At 42.7% G+C, this 6,004-nt stretch overlaps 1 pseudogene; it reads left to right on the top strand.

Annotated features, from left to right (window-relative positions):
- Positions 1–212: 212 nt before the first annotated feature.
- LOC142018654 (disintegrin and metalloproteinase domain-containing protein 9-like) lies at positions 213–1,297 on the top strand (annotated as a pseudogene).
- The last annotated feature ends 4,707 nt before the right edge of the window (positions 1,298–6,004 follow it).

Here is a 6,004-nt window from a genome sequence, read left to right as displayed (position 1 = left end):
CATGTGGGACAGGCCTATAGCAGAGGCATCTGCTGTGTGACAGATGCAGCTTCTATTGTCACTTCGCGATTTACTTCTGTGCCATTTTTTTCAGTTATTGTTGCACATGAACTGGGTCATAATCTTGACTATGATGTGTCATTGTAACAGAACTGTTGGCTGCATCATGTCTGCAGTACATGTAACAACTGATCAATTCAGGGAGTGCAGTCATGGATCATATTATAGTTGCCTGCTTGCTGGTAAAGGATTCTGCCTATATAACATTCCAGGGGGCTAATAAATTATTTAGGAGCCAGCAGTGTGGTAACAAGGTGGTGGAAGAGGAATGTGACCGTGGCTCAGAACTGGAATGCAAAAAAGACACATGGTGTCACTCCACATGCAACCTGAAACTATGTGCAGTTTGTGTTTTTGGAACGTGCTGTAAAAAGTGCCAAATTCTTGCTGAAGGAGAGCTGTGTAGAGCAGCTGTTGATGAGTGTGATCTTTCTGAATATTGCAGTGGGCCGTCAAAGTGGTGCCAACATGCTGGCTAGGTACAAGATGGTAGTCCATGCAGTGGCATGAACACCTACCACCATGGAAGCTGGCATAACCATGATAAACAGTGTGCAGAAATCTTTGGCAGAGGTGCACAAAAAGCTCCTGTGAGATGCTTCAACTTGAACACGCTAGGTGACCAGTTTGGCAACTGTGGTAGTGGCAGAAATTACAAAAAAAATGTAAAAATCGATGATGTCTTGTGTGGAAAGCTTCACTGTAAAAATGTAAAAATAATACCTTCGTTGAGGACCATAGTACTGTTGTACAAACACCCATGGATGAGAGTATGTGTTGGGGTATAGAGCATCATGCTGGGGCTGATGTAATTGATACTGGAGCAGTGAAAGATGGCACATCATGTGGTAATGGGACAATCTGCCTGACTAGGACATGCACAGGTGTGTCACATTTGACTTTTGATTGTGACGCTACAAAAAAAAAATGCAACAATAGAGGAGTATGCACCAGTACTAAAAATTGCCACTGTAACGCTGACTGGGCCCCTCCAGACTGTAAATTTCCAGGATATGGAGGAAGCATTGATAGTGGCCCTGTTAGCGTGGCTAAGCCTGTGGCAAGCGTATGGAGCAGCAGTGTAGGTAATGCTATTTCAATAGTAATTGGCCTCAGTATTGCTCTCCTTCTTTCGGCTGTTGCTGTAGTATTAAAAAAAAGTTGGATGGCTGAAAGTGTTTGGACAGCTAGATGCCATGCAGGGAAAACAAACTGCTGCTGGTTCTGCTGCTGGTAGTCAGCCTCCATAAAAACAGCATTAGTTCAAAAAAACAGGACACCGCATTTTCTTCCAGAGTTGTACGGGTCAAAGGATTAAACCTCATTACCACAGCAGTCACTGAATCTGTCTCTGATGCTGTGCAATGGTATGCATTTGCTTGGCATTGTCGGAGCCCAAATATAATGTGATATCAAATAATCAGAAATGTAACATTTTTGGGTGAGTGTCACTAAAAAACATGTACATAAATTTTTTTACATAGGAAAGTAATATGACCCATTTTACTTTTTTCAGAAGAGAGCTTTTAAATGATATTTCCTCACATGTCCAGCTGTTTAGTCATTGCATGAGATGATGCTGTAGTATTCTTCTGCAATATAATGTTTACACAGCCCTGCTGTAGACAAAATAGAGCGACTGGTTTGTCCTTTGTCTTGGAGATACTGATGTAATTTGAAGAGGGGGTGGGGGTCTCTGGTATCTTGTAGTACCCTAGAGTCCACTGTAAATCATTGATTTTTACAGGCTAGTTGTCAAATGCACTGGGACCTGAAAGCTACTGCAAGATTCCTTTAAGAAGTGAGCATAACATGACTAAAAACCAGCTCTAAGCTAATGAAGAAAGATGAACGTTTCTATGAAACTACCTTCACGCCATTTATCAGCAACAAAAGCTGCTGCCTTCACCACACTATGACCCATGCCCAAACACTAGCAGCATACCTTCTACACTGGTAATGTTCAACTTTCCCTCCTAGTTGTTGTGAATGATTTTAAATTTTATGCTGTTTAAACGGGGGGGGGGGGGGGTTTTCCTGTACCCTCATTGATGCTTAGACATATTAAACCAGATTTTAAAATCACAAAAATACTTAAAATTGTGTATGCACATAATGCAAATCTGCTACAATGCAGAGAGAAAAATATTCAAATGCAATCTTACATGTGCTGGCAGGTTTTATTATTTTTAAACAGAGACTCACACAGTTAATTGCATCTTTGTCCCGCGTCTCGTCCATGAGGTAAATTTTGTGACACCCCCCCCCCCACACTTTAAAAGACTGTCAAAACAAAAAGAGCAGTAAAGTAGCACTTTAACAAAACAACCTTGATTACTATTTTTGGTTCTCTGTGCCTGAAATATGGTGTCTGTTCTGGTAAGGCTATGGTCTGAAGATGTGGGTCTGTGCCACGAAAGCTTGCCTAATAATTATTTTGTTGGGCTTTAAAGTGCTACTTTACTGCTTTTTTTTGTTTTGATAGCGTATAGACTAGCACGGTTTTTCCTTCTGTTACCATTTAAAAGACTGCTGCTTCTTAAAGGACAGCATTTAAAATTCAGCATACAACTGCCCTCCTGTGCATCTCTCAAGCAATATATTTATTTCCTACTCAGTTATTTAAACAAATGCAAATTAAAAATGCAGCAGAAAACTTTCAGCCCACGTAAATTTTTAACAGCAAATAGAGGTATATGTCATATGACCTTTCTTACTAAAGAAAGCTTACCCTGGGCATTTGCAAAACAAGAAACCGTAGCCATGACCTTCAAGTAATTTTTTTTTTAAATTAGAATCAACACTGTAAAGTTTTATGTGCATGTATGTTACAATTTATACCTATTTTGTGAGTGTACCTACAAATAAAATGCAGTACTGTGAATGTGCATTTTACTGACCTATGCAGTTTTACAATGGACAAGGAAAAATATCAACTGAGGGAGATGGTCAACACTGTATTCCTCCTAATGTTAAAGCAAATTTGAAAGACTTCTCTGCAAAGGAGTGTTTTCAAATCTTACAAGAGGTGCCCCATGTATTGTGGGGAAGCTATTAACTCTTGGAAACAAGGGCTCCCAATATTGCCTTCTAATCACTGCTGTAATAATGGCAGCATGCTTGTTTGCACCTTTTTGTCCTGACAGCCTAAGATGCAAAACCATTGTCATTAGCAGTTGTTTTATTTCTACTGTAGTTAAAAAAGGAGCAAACAGTGATGGGGCAGAATTTGCAGATAAGTCAAGTCAAAAGCAAGTGGTGAAGAGTTACAAAGGTTTATCACAAAACTGGATGTGCGCGCAACTCAATGGCAGATGAAATTCAGTGCTGATAAATTCAACATAATACACACTGGGATGCATATAAAATAGTGGAGTAGCAATCAATGGTCCCACTAATTTTTTTTCATTCATATGTGGAATAATTTTTGTTATGTGCACCAAGGCATGTGCAGATGTGCAATATCAGTAGACCTGCACATGCCAGCTGTGGGCATTTTGCTGAGCAGCTGGGTGACATCTGAGTGAGTCTTTGCTGACTGCCTAAGTGCTTGGCTTACCGACCATACTAGTCTAAATTAGCATTCGAGAGCTTGGCATTACTGTGGTTCATAAACTGAGAATATCCTTTGCCAATGTGGCAGCAGGCAACTCACACTAGTCCCATGCTATCCACACCATAGGCTAGGGGGTTGGTCCAAATAGAATGGAGCACTGGACCCAGCCTGATGTCACTGAAGCAGGTTCCTGTCACTTGTGCAAAAAAAAAAAACATTACCTGTGGACGTGTCAAAAGATGCAGCTCACAACTGTAGCAATGCCATACTGGCATGCACTAGGGCCATGTGTTGCCACTTACAGGAACTGTTAAATTATGCATGGCTGAACAGTGTGCAGGACGTGTCGGCTGCATCTGGACACCACGTAAAATTGAATATGAACGACTTGCCTGTAAGACTTCACTGTCCTTAGTTCAATCTTATCTGCCCCACTACGGCTAACAAAATATCACCATTAAGGGACAGGAAAAGCAGCAGTCTTGATTTTAGATGCTTGAATGCAGTCTAGTGTGGAAGTGCCATGGCTTAATTTGACATCATCAGCCGCCAGAGGTGTCTCGTATGCAGCCCATAAAGCTGTACCATGACCTGCTTTGTATATCCGCATCCATCCCAGTGTGGAGCAAGAGGATCATAACTTGAGTTCTGCACTGACCAGTGTTGCAACTATAGAAGGCATGCTCAACGTACCAAGTCCTTCGTCACTTACATTTCACGCCAGCTGTATCAATAGCTATCTTTTTTTTTTTTTTTTTTCCTTTCTTTAGTAAGTTTACAAGCCACACCTTGAGCTCGTCAAGATAGTAACACACCTATTACCACACCGCTCCCCCCGCCCCTTTGTTGCAGCTAGGGAGTGCAATGGCTGTTTTTGTGTAATACTACTAGACCTGTCTTTCCATTTTGTTGCACACGCCGCCCCCCCCCCCGCCCCCCCCCCCCCCCCCCCGGGCCAATGGCAGCTAAGCTGTCGGGGGTGGAGGTAGCCATCAAACACCCACAAGCAACCAGGGCTACGGTACTGTGCGAGCTGTACGCAGAATACATAGTTCACACGATCGAAATTAGATAAGGAATAAGGCCATGGAAGCATGATATGGCACCATTTGGGGGATTTGGGGGGGGGGGGGGTCTAGATCAGCTGTAGTGAAAGTATAAAAACACATTATTAGTCATAAATAGCTTTTTTTTTTTTTTTTTTTTTTTTAAACTTGTAGGCCAGCCACAGCCATAGGACCTGTTTGCAGGAAAGTAAAAGCCAGAGCTGTACTTTTTTTTTCTTTTCATATTGTTCTTGAATGGCTCTTTAGCTACTGACCCATGACCATAAATATTTTTTTTCACCTTCAGAAAAAGCTAATTTGTTTGCCTACTTTTGGCTAAACTCGAGAGAGAGCACATGTGTGCGCCTGTGCATCTTTTGCCTGTTAGGCTCAGAAAAAAATGTTACAGCGCTCTCTTTGGGAGACTCGTAAACGTTTGCTTTTTTTTTTTTAAAATGGAACACCCCCCCCCCCACACACACACGCACACACACACACACACAAATTTTTACATGGTTGTTGATGGCCGGTATGTCTCGCTTTGGTGTCCCAGTTCATGCCATGCGCGCGCGCATCTCTCTCTCTCTTTTAGTTTCTCACCCAGCTTTATACCAGGGACTAGAGCTGTTCATAGCCACCTGATTCATTCATGTATTTTTTTAAAGCACTGCAACTCTTGATTAAAGGCATAAGCATGGCATGGTAAATACTTGACCTGCTGCAAAAAATAGCGCTGGGTGAGCACTAGGACTGGCTTAAGCAGCTTCATACTGGCTGTACCTTGCACACACATTTTGGCTATTGTGAATAGCTGGCACAACTTGGCTAAAAGGCACAGGCTTCAGTTGTCTTTTGTGTGACGGTGCCGCCTGTATCTTAGCTATTGCGGCAAGCTCAGTGTAAAAATCCATGGGTGAAATGATGTGTTGTACCCTTTGGGTATTGCTACTAAAAACCACTATGGCACTGCAGCAGTGGCAAGTGGACTGGCGGGGGGGGGGCGGGGGGGCATCACTGTAGTAAAACCATTTTCGTACAAGAGTAGGTACACTGCTGGATGAGGGCTTTTGTAGCACTAACTACAGCAGTGGTGAAGCACCATAATACTGGCACTAAGGCATGGGGCTTTTTCCACACCTGAGCACCCTAGCTGGGTTGACTTGGCCTTCATCACAAAGCACAAAAGTGAATGGGGCCTAAACCAGTGCTGTGCGTTTCCAGGTTTGAGCTGTTCTTTGGTTTTGAGAGCAGGCTGGTACAGCAGCCACCCAAACTCTTGCCTTGGCATAGCCTCGACTTCCGGTTGCAAAGCAAGTCAGGAGAGGAACGCGCATGTTTTCAG

Source organism: Carettochelys insculpta, chromosome 10 (genome assembly GCF_033958435.1).
Source record: "Carettochelys insculpta isolate YL-2023 chromosome 10, ASM3395843v1, whole genome shotgun sequence".
Classification (NCBI taxonomy): Eukaryota; Metazoa; Chordata; order Testudines; family Carettochelyidae; genus Carettochelys; species Carettochelys insculpta.
Note: the sequence above shows the minus strand (reverse complement) of the source record. Positions and strands in the feature narration are given on the sequence as shown.